Source organism: Bos javanicus, chromosome 3, assembly GCF_032452875.1.
Source record: "Bos javanicus breed banteng chromosome 3, ARS-OSU_banteng_1.0, whole genome shotgun sequence".
Lineage (NCBI taxonomy): Eukaryota > Metazoa > Chordata > Mammalia > Artiodactyla > Bovidae > Bos > Bos javanicus.
Window position 1 is genome coordinate 50,075,354 of NC_083870.1, and position 16,465 is coordinate 50,091,818.

Genomic DNA, 16,465 nt, shown 5'->3' on the forward strand with positions numbered 1-16,465 from the left:
CTGTTTCTAAAGTTTTATAAACTAAGGGGAAACCTACGGCCTTTGTCTAATCTAAATCCCTCCTCCAAATAGGAGGCAAACTGGGCTGAAGCAGGCCCTGAAGCAGGGTCACAGCAAGTGGAGGGAGTGTCTCATTTGAGCTTGAATCCTTGCGGACTTTTTTTTAAAGCTGCCTACAAACTAGAATCTAGTAAAGATTCATTTTCCCAAGCTCTTTTCCCCAAAGCACCTGGTAACATGCCACTTTGGTCTCAATTTTGTATTTTTTTTAATATAAGTATAGTTGACTTACAATGTTGAGTTAGTTTTGGGTGTACAGCAAAGTGATTCAGTTACACACACACACATATATGTGTGTATATGTGTGTTTGTGTGTGTATATATATATATATATATATATATATATATATATATGATTGTTGTTAGGTCACTAAGTTGTGTCCAACTCTTTTGTAACCCCATGGACTGTAGCCTGCCAGACTCTTCTGTCCATGGGATTTCCCAGGCCAGAATACAGGAGTAGATTGTCATGTCCTCCTCTGGGGGATCTTCCTGACCCAGGATCGAATCCACATCTTCTGCCTTGCGGGTGGATTCTTTATCACTGAGCCACTGGGGAAGCTTTTATACACACACACACACACACACACATATATATAGACACACATACATACATACATACATACATATTCTTTTTCAGAGTCTTTCCCATATAGATTATTACAAAATATTGAGTGTAATTCCCTGTGTTTTACAGTAGGTCCTTGTTGGTTATCTATTTTAAATATAGTAGTGTGTACATGTTACTCCCAAATTCAATTTTGTATTTCATTTTGCTGCTTTGCAGGTATTTGGATACTAACCCCACTGATAGAGTGTTTGGATGCAGGGCAAGCACTTCTGTCTCTGCAGCTGTTGTTTGCACAAGGTTGATATTTGTTTAGAAATGACCATTGCTACCAACCATGGAGGGGAGAGGCCCCATTTGGCAGGGATTGGTTGGTACTGGGGAATTCTGGAGTTACTGCCCAAAGAGACATCAGACAGGAGGAGACGGAAACCTCTTTATTTCTTTGCGGACATTTTCTGGGGTTCGAGGTTTCAGAGCAGGTGATGCAGCTGAAGGACAGTGGGGGCTCCCTCAGGGCGGGAGAAGGTGGTTGGGAGCCACTGGCTGTAATCCCAGCACGTGACAAGAGTGGCCTGGCCGTGTGACAAGGGCTTGGGAAATGCTGTTCTGACTCCATGGCAACCGCTGAGTCGTTTGTCCAAGTTCAGGTCTCTCCAACCAGGTTTTGCTCTCCAGTCCTCTTCACTTTCTGCGCACCCCCACTCTCAGTGCTGCTTTTTATGTCCCCGTGGCTTCATGGCCTCAAAGAGCTCCTGTAGCATCGAGCACGTTGTCTCGAAAGAGGTTTCACCCAGAGCCTGTCCTGCACCACCAATCCTGCTAATTTTGGCCCCATACTGTAAAGCTGGTCCTGTGAAGTTCTTTTCCCTGCCCATGCTAATTGTTTTCTTTCTCTTTCTCACTTTCCCTGGAGAGGAAACTCTCTCCTGAACCTGCTGACACTAGGGAGAAGCCACCTGCCCAAGAGGCTTGCTCTTCTCAGCCCTGTTTCCCAGCTTGGCCTGCCAAACCCCCTGTGAAGCCTTGCCCTGGAGCTCCGGGATTTAGACCTCCTGGATCAGGATCTGGTGTCAGAGCCCTCTTGCCTTTATTCCCCCATGAGGTGGGGGCAAGCGAGGAGAAGGCTCTCAAAACCTAGAGCCTCAGAGGACTGGTCCCTCCACCCCACTTCTCCTGGGCCTGGGGCATTACTCACTCCTGAATAGGGCTGTGTGTGAAGAGATGGGGGTGTTAACACTGTCATCACTTGACCTGAGCTAGAGGAGGAGTGGAAACATGGGATTTTGAACCTGTATGTGGAATCTTTCAGCCATACACTGTGTCAAAGGCAGAGAAAGTTGCTTTGATTAAGGTGGCACCTGAAATATATAATTTTTGATATCTATTACTTATTTATATAAGACACAGGCTTCCCACTGATGTTTTCATTCCATTTAGGATGTGTTTTTATAGCTGAGCCCCTGATCTTGCACCTCCTTCCTTTCTAGCCTACTCCCTACCGATAAAATAGTTTATCAAAGGACTGTTCAGGCCCCATGGCATTCCCCTGGCATGAAATTAGTGTTGGATTTCTCCCAGAATTTTTTTTTAATAGATTAGATTGAGATTTACAGAAAAATTGCAAAGATAGTACAGAATTCCCCATACTCCTAGCTTAGTTTCCCCTATTGTTAGCATTTTACATTACGTGGAACATTTGTCACACTGAGAAACTGACACTGGTATATTATCATTAACTAAGCTCTACCCTGTATTCAGATTTCACTAGTTTTCCCACAATATTATTTTCTATTACAGTATCCCATGCAAACTTCCACATTACAAGTAAGCATCCTTACTCTTTGCCATGTGACAGTTTCTGACTCACTATTTGGATGACCTAGGCAGTTTTGAGGAACACTGGTCAGGTATTTTGTAGAATATCCCATAATTGATGTTTGTTTAGTGCTTTTCTCATGATTAGACTAAGATTATGAGTTCTGGTGAGGACATATATTATTTGAAATCTTCTGTAGGGAAAATCCCAAAGATGTTTTCCAAGCAAGCCAGAATTTCCCTCTAACGCTTACTAGCAGGCCAGTTGTGCTGGATGCATGGATTTTGCAGGGCTGGTCCTGGAAACCCTGAGGAGAGCATCTCACAGAGTCTTACATTATGTGTTTTCAGCTCCTGGGTATTGGGAGGATCAGTTTGAATATATAGATATAGCTATAAGTAAAGATATATACACACACAGATTATACATACACGTGTGTGTGTGTGTGTGTGTGTGTGTGTGTGTGTGTGTATACATGTGTGCTAAGTTGCTTCAGTCATGTCTGACTCTTTGTGAACCTATGGACTGTAGCTCGCCAGGCTACTCTGTCCATGAGGTTCTCCAGGCAAGAATACTGGAGTGGGGTTGCCATGCCCTCCTTCAGGGGATCTTCTTGACCCAGGGATTGAACCTGCATCTCTTACGTCTCCTGCTTTGGCAGGCTGATTCTCTGCCACTGGCGCAACTTAGGAAACCCATATATATGCATACAGAATCTATCTTCTCTCCGTCTACACCCACTGAGCCATTCAAAAACATTTAGCAAGTGTCCAAAAGTACACAGCCCTCTGTGAGCAGTGAAGGCACAGGGTAGTAAATAAGGTTCAATCTAGACCCCAAGCACTGCATGCAAGATTACAGACGCAATTCAACAAATATCCCTGTACTCGCACTGTCAGCTCTGTGCCTGAAGTTGATGAAGCAGCAACTGGAAGCATGATGAGGAATAGAAAGGCAAGTTCAAGGTGCTGCTGAGGAATTGATTAGGGGGCATCAGCAACGGCGTCTCTGTGAGAGTGGGGTTTCAGCTTAGGAAGGATGAGCAAGAGGAAGTCAAGGGTTCAGAGGCAGTGGGGGTGCTCCAAGGAGACAAGCTCACCAGGCAGAGAGAACAGACCACATCAAAAACAAGCTAGCATCAAGAGAGACGTCTGGAAGGACTGAACTACAGCCAGTGTGTCTGGAACTTAGGTATATATAGAAAGAAACTGTGGCCTAGAAAAATCGCATGATAATTTAGTCATATGACATGGTTCTACTTCCTTAAAATTAGCTTGTTCTATATTCTTTAACAGAGAAAACTTGATGTTTTAATAATAGGTTTATACTTTATATATTCTGCTAAATTTCTGTACAAACGTACTGAAAGCTCAGGTGTTTTATACATGTGATGCTAAAACTAAAAATGCATATTAGGGAGGATAGAGAAACCTGGAAGGGTATTTTAGTGCCTGCTGATACATCCCCACTTCTCCATTTCAGGACCTTCAAGGCTTTCGTTTCCCCAGATGCTGGGGGTAGTGATTGCTGAGGGCTCACAGCTGAGACCTCCCAGGCCTTGCTTTCCTCTGAAGAGAGCTGCCCCCACCCCAAGACTGTACCTGTCCCAGGGGGCTGCTCACATCCAATGACTGACTAGTTGGTGCAGGCGTACCAAGTCCTGGCCCCTTGGCCTCAAATGTTATTTACTTATTTATTTTTAGCCGTGCTGGGTCTTCATTGCTGTGTGGGCTTTTCTCTAGTTGTGGCCAGCAGAGGCTACTCTCTATTTGCGTGCTCAGGCTTCTCACTGTAGTGGCTTCACTTATCGCGGAGCACAGGCTCTAGGGCACATGGTCTTCAATGGTTGCGGCTCCTGGGCCCTAGAGCACAGGCTCAATAGTTGTGGTGCACAGGCTTGGTTGCTCCGCAGCATGTGGGATCTTCACAGACCAGGGATTGAACCCGTGTATCCTGCATTGACAAGTGGATTCTTTACCACTGAGCCCCCAGGGAAGCTCCCTGGCCTCAAATTGAGACAACTCTGAAGGTCCGTCCAGTCTCACTGCCCCAGAATAGGCTGAGATGTTACAACTGCATCACAGTTCAGCCTTTCCCTCTGCCCACCCCCACTTTTTTTCACAGCCTTGCAGGTATTGTTTCTGAGAGGACTCTCCAATAAACTACTGGTATGCAAATCTCTTTCCTGTGTTAGAAATACAGATATAAGCGGTATTGGTTTCCTAGGGATGCTGTAACAAATGACCATAATCAGGGTTGCTTATAACAGTAGAAGTTCATTCTCTCTCAGTTCTGGAGGCCAGAAGTCCAAAAGTTAAGTCAGCAGGGCCATCCTCCTTCCAAAGGCTTTTGGACACAGCCCTTAGGAAATCCACTTGTGACGGGACTGGTGGTGATGTCCCCCCTTATAAATGTCCCCAGTCCAGAGGGCCAGACAGGAGCCTAAGCCACCGGCAGAGGGTGTCCTCACTCAAGGGGCTTCTACTCCTCTCTGGGCATCCCTGTTCCTACTTTGGCTGAGCCCCCCATGCACCGGCCGAGGCCCGGTGGAGTCCGTTTCCAGTGCTTGTTAATCACTTTATTGCCACCCAACCTGTCTGTCCAAAGCCCCTTCCACCCCAGACAGGGGTCAGTCCAGTTCTTCCAGCTCCGCAGGACACAAGTGCCACCAGGCATCCCCAGAGGGAGGTGGCCTAGCGGCTTCATTTTCACACTGGAATGTGACTTCCCTTTCCAATTAGAGACCACACAGGATGGAAAATGAGAGCAGGGCAGCCCTTCTAGCGTGAAACCACATCAGCCTTTACCAGGAAGAGCCGCTGGGGGCCCTGCCCTCCGGACCCACCTGTTTAAAGCTCCTGGCCTCCTTCACCTGCTATCACTCAGCCTCTTTTTCCTTTGCCCCCAGACAAACTCAAGGTCTTCTCTTGAGACAGGATCAGTTCTCTGGGCATGTCCAGTCCCCAGGTCCAGCTTCCCAGGGCTTGTTGTTCTTGTGGCTTGTGTGGCAGAGAAAGTCAGACATGTCAGGCTCTTGAGACAAAAATAAAAACCAAAGAAACTAACACCAGGTAGGAAGTGGGTACCCATCCTTGACAATACGCACTCCTCTGGGGTACCTCCCAGGAGACCTGGCAGGAAGTCTGGGCCAGAGGGGCCTGGAGGGCTCCTGAAGGCAGGAGAGGGACTCAGCCCTCAACACAGGAACAGTGGGCCACGGGCACCCCAGGTGGGAGGGCAGGGCCTCGGGACCACCGCACCTGCCTCCCTTGAGAGCACAGCCATGGTGTGCCATCTGTTCGCCTCCTGCCAAGGCGGCTTGGCCAGAGGGCACTGGCACATGTCTTCCTACTTCCAGTCTCACCGCTAGGTCGATTTTCCCGGCTAATATCTAGCATTCTGTTAGGGACATCGTCTTTCCAGAAGCACCTTACTCCCAGGGCTAGGTCAGAGTTGGGGAAAAATTGTGTTTTTCCAGCCACACCTTGGGGCTATCCTGGGACTGGGGTCTGGCGGTTCCTTTCTGGCTTCTGGGAGCTTAGAGATCTGCCTGAAGCGTCTAATCACGACTGCCTCTTTGTTCTTCAGGCCTTGACCTGTATTACATCATCTCGACCCCCCACCCCCAGCTCCTTGAATCCCCCATTCTTTTCCCTCTTTCTGGCTTGGAGGGAGGCTTTTACTCTCAGGGACCTAATCCTGTTGCTCGTCTGTGTGACTAATTCCCTCCCCTCCCCCTCGGCTCCCAGCAAAGAGGAAGGGGCCTGTTTGCCCTGATGAGGGGCCTGCGTCCCTTGCTGGCAATCAAAGCACAGACACATTCCTGTGGGTGGTTTCCTGCCCTGAAAACCAGCCCTGCAGGACAAGCATCCTCTGTTCCCTGCGGGCCACCAGCCCCTGGGGCCAGAACTTCTGCGAGAGGGATTTATGATATAGACAGCAGTCCATTGCCCTTCCAAGCCTGCTATGATCTAGCGTTGAAGCAGATTGTATTGTTGCGGGACAATATGACTCCCCGGAGAAGAGACAGTGACCCTGAGAGCCTGATGGTTCTTGGGTGGCCGCTTGCAGCAGAGGGTGTATGAAGGTGACACAGCGCAGGATGCAGGCCTTATTATCCTCAAAGCACCCCAGAGACCCTGTGGGTCAGCCTCGCCTGCCTGATTTCTGAAGTTAAAAAGCACATAATTATGGTATTGTTTGACTGCCAAGAATTCTGGGTTAATCTCAGTTTTATTTTGACTGCTACCTAAAATAGCCTGTCCCTGAGGACAGCAGCAAAGGCCAGGAGGCCAAAAACAAAAAGGCAGGCCTGAGATCTAAGCAGGCTCTCATTTAGCATCCCAAACCAGGGTGCAGAGATAGGGGGAGGCTCCCGAGTGCATGGGATCAGGCACTTGGAGCCAAGGTCACCCTTCAGCCCTGTTCCCTTGCAAAGGTCTTTCTTTTGACACTGGCCTAGGGTGGCCCTCTGCCTCAGTGGACCTGGCCTGAGCCTGTGGGAACACCAGTGATGGCCAGGCCCCACCACATTCGATGTCCCCAGACACGTTCGGGATATTCCCTGAGATAGTTTGGAGCTCTGCTCCTGTGATCCGGGGAAATAGGATGAATAATATGAGCTGACTTTACAGACTGCTCGTCCTGTGCTAGACGCTACTGTAGGTGCCCAGGCCTGGGGTACCATGTTCGGTCCTCACCAAGAGTCCTCTTGGTCAGTACTGTGCTGTCTTCTATCCCGCCCAGAGCCGCACAGCTGGCAGGTGGTGGAGACGGAATTTGAGCCCACAGAACCCTGGCTTCAGGATTGGCCCTCTCCCTTCTTTACCACCTGGCCCTTCCAGAGTTGAGAGGTCACAGCCTTCAAGACTCAGAAAGAACAATTCCCACTGGAATCTGAGCTTCCAGATTGGGAGAGACACCTTCACTTCATTAGTGTAGAAGATCGTGCCTGGTGAGTGGTGTGTCTCCTTCTTAGAGCACACACAGAAACTTCCTTAGTATTCTCCATCATACTCAGTTCAACAAACATTTTCTGAGAGTGCCAGTCTTTTTCCAAGGCCTCTGGGCCACCAGGCAGTGGATCTCTATGGAAAGCTCAATGTCATTAAAGGGAGAATCACAAGGCCACGTGTGCTCCTAAGGAGGAATGCTTGCTGTGTGCAGTCAAGGAGGACTTCCCAGGGGAGGGGACATTCAGATTACATCTGAAAGATTCGTCTGGGTGGACAAAGTGAAGGTGGATTTTCTAGGCAGAGAGAACATCATGGGCAGTCTATTGCTGTATTCTACCAGACTCAAGAGATTCCTGAGGATTCTGAGCTACTGGTCCTGGGCACTGGTCTCCAGGATCTAAGTAACTATCTGCTTTCCCCTCACGCTGGCTCTCACTGTGCTGACTTCAGAGGGCCTTCCCTACCCTTCCTTCCTGCCCCACCTAAATGCCTCTGAAATGTTTCCTGCCTGAGACATCCCTGAACTTCTAAGGCATCCAGAGATGTCAGTCCAGCCATTTGCAGTGGCTGCTATCTGCACACTGCTACCAGGGGTCCCATGGTCTCAGCCAGCAGTGCCCAGGGAGCTGGCTCAGGCTCTTTGCAGCTGCCCAACACCCTGATGCACCCCCAGTACCTGGAGTGGGTGTGTGGTAAGGCAGATTACACCTTGAGAGCACAGGGAAAGGCCCAGAGCACTGGGGGTTCCAGCGGGCTTCTTCCTTCTCTTCTCCTCCTAAGCAAGGGGGAGGTAACAGGAAAGCTCGGGGACCAAGCTTCCAGGCCCGGTGTGTATGGTATGGGTGGGAGTGTGTTCCCTTTGCTCCTCAGAATGTCCTCATCTTTTCTACCTTTTGTTGTTGTTTGACTGAAGTGATTCTGAGTTCCTTTCACTGGAAAAGAACAAAGGCAAGTACGAGTCATATTCCTCACCAGCAGAGTGGCAGGAGCGAGGAGCAGCCTGACAGCATCAGTCCTGGCTGGTTCTCCACCAGGCACTGTGGCTGGAGAGTGGACTAGCTGTGCGAAGGCAGTGCCATCCAGGGAGGGCAGGGATGGTGGAAAGGGGCTCATTATGACTAACAGAGACACTCCTCTTATCCCATCACTCAGAAGTTCCAAAGGTTTTAGGAGTTCTGTGCCAGGAACTGGGGACAATTACCAAATACCTGTTTCCTCTTGTGTCACAATATCACAGGAGATCTTTTCCCAGGGGACAAGGGTTCATGGGTCAAGAAGGGATGTGGCTTTTATATATAGACTATCACATCGCAGCACCTGGCACTTAATAGGCCTGCAATACCAATAATAGCTGTTATCATTATTACATACTCAGGGAGTGAGTGAGTGATCTGAAGAGCGGAGTATGTGGCAGAGGACACTGGCGGATGATGGAGAAGCAGTGAGGTAGGCAGTCTGTAAGGAGCTCCCAGTGATCTCACCTCCTGGTATTCACATCTTTGGCTAGCCCTTGCCTACAGCATTTCACAGTTGATCTCTGCTGACCGGTAGAATACAGCTGCGGTGTGAGCAAAGTTCTGGAAGGGCCCACATGGTGCAGAATGGAGACCTCTAGCCAACAGCCAGTCAGGAACCATTAGAATTTTGTCATCCGCCATATGAGTAAGCTCGGAAACAGACCCTCTTCATGTGACTGAATTTGGGGTGGTTTGTTATACAGCAGAAGCTAATCAATAAAGCATTTAAGGGAACTGTCCAAAGCTACAGGTAAGCTCTGAAGTAAGCAAAAGGGCACTGACAGTAGCCTGGCCTTATTCATACGGTGGCAGCGCAGTTTTAAGAGTAAAAGAGTAGACACCGTAAGGTCTCCTGAGGCCCAGGCCAAGACCTCCCATAACCTTGCAACCTCTGCATTCTATCCCCCAAAAGACCAGTCCAGATAAACGGGGTGAAGAAGTAGATTCCATCTCTTGATGGAAAAGAACTGTGCAGGACTGTAGCCACTTCTGTGTTCTCTCCAGCCCATCTGCAGTCTCCTGGTTCAGGCACCTGCATCTCCCTGCCTCAGTGCATTCTGTGATCACAAAGAGCAGGTTCAGCTCTTGTATGAAGCAGACCAGAAGGGCTGCCGAGTTAGTCCCCTCAGGCCAGCCAATGAGAAAGGCAGCTGATGAATAAATTCCCCAGATTCCAAGCTCTTGGTCAGATAATGTATCTACACAGTCTTTTGGAGGAACCTGGGGAAATTGAACCAAGTTTCCCCACAGTGGTCACCAGCCCATAAATTGGTGTTCCTCCCTTCCCTGTCTCTCACATCCGCACTGCCTTACTCTGCTCTGTGGATCACCTTCTTTGAGGGATCTTGTACAACTTGCACCCAAATCCTATCTATGGGTCTGTTTCTAGGGAAATCTGCAAAGAAGTTGATCACCCCAATCTCATTGGCCAGGCTAATGAGTTGGAATTTATTCTGTAATTGATTTGGTTTCTGGGAGTTTTAAACTGGATAAATCTGTATTCTAGAAACAAAATTAGTGGCAGTGAAGGAACTAACACCCTGTCTACTGACTTCCAGTTGACTTCTTAAGTCAACTCTACACTGTTTTAGGCTTTGGATGTGAGATTACACAGATCTTTTTTCCAAAAAAAGTTCATTGATTTTTTAATAGGTAATAAATACACATGGTAAAAATGTAGAAAAGCACGTAAGGTCGGATCTATTTTTATAAACATTTTCACTGTAAAAGAGCAGCTAAATAGCCATTGTTTCCAGAATGTTTTATGCCACAATAGAGCTTGATTCCTTGGGCAGCTGCTCCTGGCCTGCTTCTTGCTCTTCCTGCCCCTGCCGCTTGACTAGGGCTCTTGCAGCATCCACTCACTGCAGGCCTCTCTGCTGGAGGTGAAACACTTGACCTCCGGCTACAGAAAAGTTTTGACACTCTTGGCCCTGGGAAACTTGGTGGTGTTGGCAGATGTCATCTTTGCTCCCTGTCACTACAAATAATTGCAAGTTGACTGAAGGCTACTCAAATGCATTAAGGTTTGTGCCTTGTTCTGACACAAATCTAAAACACGCAGAGTGAAGGCCAAGCCTGAAGCTTTTATCTGTCAGCTGGGGAGAGGAAGAGATAATGATGCCTAACACCTCAGGTCTTTCCATTTCTCCTGGAGAGGTGCCATCTGCTCTCAGATTAATTGCCCTGGATCAATCAGACCATCTGCATTTATTTAAATCAAATCCATAAATAGTTTCTGGGTGTCTGCTATGGGCCAGCCCTGAGGTATTCAGGTAATTGTGAGCCACCAGCTTAGTCAACTCAAGGAGGCAGACTGGTGAGGTGGCAAGTCTGGCAGCTTTTGGAACCAGGCAGGTCTACTGAGAATTCCATCTCTCCCACTGGCCAGTTAAGAGATGTTGGGCAGCTTAGTCTATTTCCCCAGGTCCTTCGTTTCCTTAACTTTAAAATGGCCCCACTTTTTGCATAGGGGTAGGTGAAAATCCCAAAGACCATGCTTTGTTTCCCTCATTTTTTTTTTTTCTTGAGGAACTTACAAACTAGCCAGAGAAAGAAGATATGCAAGTGGAAAGTAAACATCTCTAAGAGATCAACAGTTCAAAATAAGATAAAACAAAGAGAAGAAGGTGAAAAAAAAGAAAAAAAAAATACAGAGAGGAGTGCTGAATTACCAAAGTATTAAGTCTGCTGGGGCTACAATAACAAAGTTCCTCAGACTGTGTGGCTTAAACAGCAGAAAAAAGTATTTTCCTCACAGTTCTGGAGGCTGAAAGTTCAAGATCAAGATGTCAGCAGGGTTGACTTCTCCTGAGGTCTGTCTCCTTGGTTTGTAGGTGGCCAGCTTCTCTCTGTGTCTTCATATGGACTGCACTGCAGGCAGATTCTTTACCATCTGAGTCACCAGCGAAGCCCTCTCTGTATATATCTGGGTCCTAATCTCCTCTTCTTAGAAAAACACCAGCTATATTAGAGGGGCATCCAGCCATATGACTTATTTTACCTTAATTACTTCTTTAAAGGCCCTATCTCCAAATACAGTCACATTCTGAGGTGTTGGAGGTTAGGACTTCAACATCTAAATTTTGAGGTGACCCCATTCTGCCCATAACAGGCAACATATAGTATTTGTTTAGAAGTTGAGCAAGGGAGCATAGCAGAGGGAGAACAAGAAGGAACTTCTGGTTTGTAAATTCATTCAGTCTTAACTCAGCATGGAATTGTAATGCCAGGCACATAATTGTTGTTTTGCTTAGTCGTTTCTTTTGCAGTCCCATGGACTGTAGCTCACCAGGCTCCTCTGTCCCATGGGATTTCCCAGGTAAGAATACTGGAGTGGATTGCCATTTCCTCCCTCAGGGAATCTTACCGACCCAGCGATTGAACTTGCATCTCCTGCATTGCAAAACAAACTCAGTGAATCTTATCCTCTGTTGCAGGGTAAAGTGGATTCTTTACCACTAAGCCACCAGGGAAGCCCCTGACACATAGTGCTGCAATAAACATTTGTTGAACAAGAGTTCAAATAAACGAATCAGTACCCATACAGGTTTTGTTACTGGACTTTATGAAAGACATCCAGAGAAGAGTATATATAGATGACAAACAGGCAGAAAGGGTGACTTTCATATTCAAAAAAAGGATTCTTTCAAGAATACATTTTGATCTGTAAAGGCACAAGTTAAAAAAAGTGTGACAGAAGCTTATGAAACTATGAAAGTCATGGATGAAAGTATTATAATCTTTAAATCTTCACCAAATATTGTGTTGTTATGGGTAGACAGAGGACAACCTTTGAACTCGAAGAGGTTTCAGAACATATGCCCAGAAAGAGAGAGAGACAGAGAGAGAGAGTGGATAAAAAAGGAAAGAAAGACGATCCTGTTGCTCTTAAACAATTTCTTATCCTTTGAGACTCTAGAGACTGAAAACGTAACTAAGGAAAGGAGGGATTCAGTGAGTTCGTGGCAGGCTGATCTCAGTGCAAGTTACTTCAGATTCCTTTGCGATTTTGTCTCCCATGCTAGAGACAGACTGCTGGCTGTGTAGATCATGGATCTAGCCAAATGCCTCATTTCTATGGTTTAATGTTCCTTCAAGGAACTTTTAACCAGCGCCCACCATGCTCCAGCTGGTATTCTAGGGAGTGAGGACACTGCAGTCAATGTGACCATGTGCTAGCCCTCAAGGACCTCAACTCCAGAGAGAAGTGTGAAAAGATAAACTGCAGTTTACTGAGGTAACTTCTCTAATAACAATACAATTTAAGTGCTTTATAACCTCAAAATTCTTGTGGCAATAACTAAATGGACAGTCTGTGCATTAAAGAGACTGGACAATATTTGATCAATAAATGAACAGATTAAAAAAAATACCTGATAAAAGATACTAAAAGCATGGACTTAATAACACCATATTCTTTGGGTTACTAGCAAGAAACTTAACCTATTTACTTTTGAAATTAAAAAGTTGAATCTATAAAAGTTATTTTTCTTTCTCATTTTTTAAACTCTGCCTTCTCTACCTGCACTTTAGAACTTGCTATGAACTCAGACAATATTTGTGGGTGGTAGATAAAAAGCTGGGTGAATAAATGGGTTAGAGAATGACTGTTTTGCTTCCAGAACTGAGCAGATTTTTCCAATAGAAATTTGTTCATCTTTAAAGTCTCATTATAGTGTTAGTCACTCAGTCGTGTCTGACTCTTTGCGACTCCATGGACTGTAGCCCACCAGCATCCTCTGTCCATGAAATTCTCCAGGCAATAATACTGGAGTGGGTTGCTATGCCCTTCTAAACCATTTTGGAAGTCTCTTTGTGTAGAAGGCCTGGAAGCTGTCTTGATTAAAAAAAAAAAAAAATAGCACTTCAGTTTCTGTATCCTTTTTAAAATCTGCATTCAAGTCTATAGATTGGGAGGCTCTGTAGAATTGCAAACAGCAGGCCAAAAATTAGATTGACTCAGTGTTGAGTTCCCTAGCACACACTGACAGACACTTCACGGCAGTAATTTCTCACTCTTTCTCTACACTGGGATGAGTTGGTTTCAGTCTGAGTGTTGCAGAGGAAGTCTGTCTCACTGAAGAGCCTCAAAATAATTCCTAGGCCCAAGCATTCTTGCTGACCTGAACCAGGAATCTGGACATCATTAAATGAGTTTTCCTTATGTGGATTTAGTCTTAGTTCAATATTCAAGAGAAAATAGCCCTTTGGCTTCATCAGAAGTCTTCTCTCCCCATCCTTTCCCCACCCTGACTCCCCATCCTCCCTTCACCAAGATGAGACCCTAGAGTTGGCGTATACAGTCATTAGCCACCCGTGACTATTTTAAGTTAACTTGATTACAGTTAAATAAGATTCAAAATGCAATTTCTCAGTTATACTAGGTACATATCAAAAATTCTGAAAAGCCACGTGTCTAATGGCTACCATAATAGACCATGTGGAGAACATCTCCATCACTATAGAAAGTTCTGTCGAACTGCGCTGCCCTAGGGAAAAGGAGGATGAAGAGTTGAGGAGAAAGGTGGTAAATCTTTTTGTGTGGCTATTTTCTTTTTTAAAAAATTAGTTTATTATTGGTGGTGTTGTTTGTGCTGGTTCTTCATTGCTGTGAGCAGGCTTTTTCTGGTTGTGGAGAGCAGAGGCTACTCTCTAGCTGCAGTGTGCGGGCTTCTCATTGCGGTGGCTTCTCTTGTTGCAAAGCACAGGATCTAGACTGCAGGCGCAGTGGTTATGGCGTACAGGCTTAGTTGCTCCACAGCATGTGGAATCTTCCCGGACCAGGGATTGAAACTGTGTACCCTGCATTGGTAGGCAGATTCTTATCCACTGTACCACCAGAGAAATCCAGGAAGGTGGGAATTTTTCACAAAACACTGATAACGCACAGACCAGCCACACAGGAGAAGAAACGTTCTAGCGGGACGCTGCCACAGAATGCACAACTAGGCAACAAGAGGATAGAGCGTATAAGGTTGGGGAGAGGCTAAAAGCTTTGGGATCAGAACTCAGGTTTCAGCCTGGGCCTACCACCCATCACATGGTGGAGCAAGTTATGTGAACTGTTTGAGCCTCAGTCTCTTCATCAAGGAAATAGTAGTAACAGTTCTTATGCCATAGGGTTGGTGTAAGAAATCCTGAGGCAGTTAGAAAAAGTACATAGCATATGGCCTGACAGATGGAAAAAGCTCAAAAAAAAGATAGGTTGGGAGTTAGAGGAGGCATAGAGGGGATGAAGGAGATGTAAAAAAGGAAAGGGAAGGATGTAGAGATAAGGCAGCCAACCTGGGAAGAAGAAATGTCTAGAAGATTACAAAGTAGATCTAAGCAGCAAGCACATGGCTGGAGGGCAAACCAGAAGGCAGCTGAGCCTCCAGACACCTGAGAGGCACAGAGGAAGATCCTCTGGGTCTCAGGATTAGAGAACTGAGCCAGGCAGTGGCAAAAATCGCCTCTGACTGGTGGTCTTCCTGCCCATCTGTAGCAGCAGGAATTGCACTGCTACTTGGAGTTTAGGTGTGCTCATGCTGATGCCACTAATTATGGGCAAGAGATGCAGAGATGTAGCTTTCCTGGGACAGGGTGGGTGAGCCAGGGCTGGGGCTGGCGAGGCCAGATGTCAAGGTGATGCAGGGCATTAGGGTAAAGGGAGGGGGATGACATTTATTCCGGGCCTGCCACCAGGTTCAGCACTCGTGTGTCCAATTGCACTTGAACCCTATGGCAATTCTGAAATGTTGTTGTTATTTAGTGGCTAAGCCGTATCTGACTCTTTTGTGACCCCTGTACCCCGCCAGTCTCTTCTGTCCATGGGATTCTCCCAGCAAGAATACTGGAGTGGGTTGGCAGTTCCTGCTCCAGGGGATCTTCCTGACCCAGGGATTGCACTGGCGTCTCCTGCTTGGCAAGCAGATTCTTTACCAATGAGCCACCTGGGGAAGCCCCCAAAAGAAAATGGAGTTCAGTTTGGTAAAGGGAAACTTGCCTGGGGTCACACAGTGGATGCCAGGTTCTGGTGTACCATGGAAGAGTGTCTACAAAAACGGCAGCGTTCTCTGCTTCCCCTCATCCAAGCCCCTTTGCAGTGTGACTTTTCGTCTCTTCCCTTAAAAGGTTGTGTGTTTCTCCATTTTTGGATCTGCCCTGGGCTTGCGACTTTCCTTGACCAATAGAAAGTGGTGGGAGTGGCACCATACCTTTTCCAGATCTTTCAAGAGGCCTTGTGTTCTTGAAACCCTAGAGCTACCATGCAAACACACCCACCTAGCCTGCTGAATAATAAGAAACACAGGCCCATTCACTTTCATTGTCCCAGCCAATGGCCTGTCACCTGCCAGACACTAGAGGTGGGAGGCTATTTCAGGTCCATCATGCCCAGCTAACCCAGCTAACAGCTGATGCCAGACGCATGAACAAGTGCAAGTGGATCAGCAGAGCCTGGTCCAGGTCAGCAGAACTCTGATGACCCATAGACACTTTAGAAATAATAAATGAACACTTTAAAAACCACTAAGTTTTCAGGTAGTTTGTTTTATAGCAAAGGCTGATTGATACATGAGCAAAATAGATACATATTCTCAAAAAGCTTATGGTCCGATGGACTATAAACTTTAATCACAAAACCCTACAAATACATATCAAGGGAAAGGAAGTGATCATTTAGCTAGTCCCCACAAAGAACCCCAGTGACTCCCACCTCCTGGTTTTTAGACTATGCGTGGTCTCCTCCCATACTGTGCCAGGGTTGGTCTGCTCGATCAATAGCATATGGCAGAAAACATGCTGTGTCCCTTCTAAGATTAGGCTACAAAAGACTATAGCTACTGTTCTGGGTCCCTTCTCTCTTTCTGATCATTAATTTTTGGGAAAAGCAGGCTTTCACATGCTAAAGGCACTCAGGCAGCCCGTGGAGAGGCCAAGCAGCAAGGAACTCAGGTCACCAACAGCTTGAGAGGCACTGAGGTCTCCCAAGTGCCAAGTAAAAAAGCTGGGGAGGCACCCTCCAGCTCCAGAGACGGGGGACCATGCTGACCCCTTGGATGGA

The 16,465-nt window shown here is 46.7% G+C and overlaps 1 protein-coding gene and 1 long non-coding RNA gene across 3 annotated transcripts in view; one reads left to right on the forward strand and one right to left on the reverse strand.

Annotated features, from left to right (window-relative positions):
• Positions 1-16,465, forward strand: part of BCAR3 (BCAR3 adaptor protein, NSP family member) — a 221,575-nt gene that overhangs the window by 45,777 nt on the left and 159,333 nt on the right. The gene's annotated exons all lie outside the window — the stretch shown is intronic.
• Positions 763-9,068, reverse strand: LOC133244266 (uncharacterized). 2 transcript variants are annotated; one of them, XR_009735350.1, is made up of 3 exons: positions 8,375-9,068; positions 5,293-5,480; positions 763-1,989 (listed from the first exon to the last, which is right to left on the reverse strand). It is a non-coding gene; the product is annotated as an uncharacterized LOC133244266 (long non-coding RNA). The 2 variants fall into 2 exon arrangements; XR_009735351.1 differs by having other exon boundaries at positions 764-1,989; positions 5,293-5,446.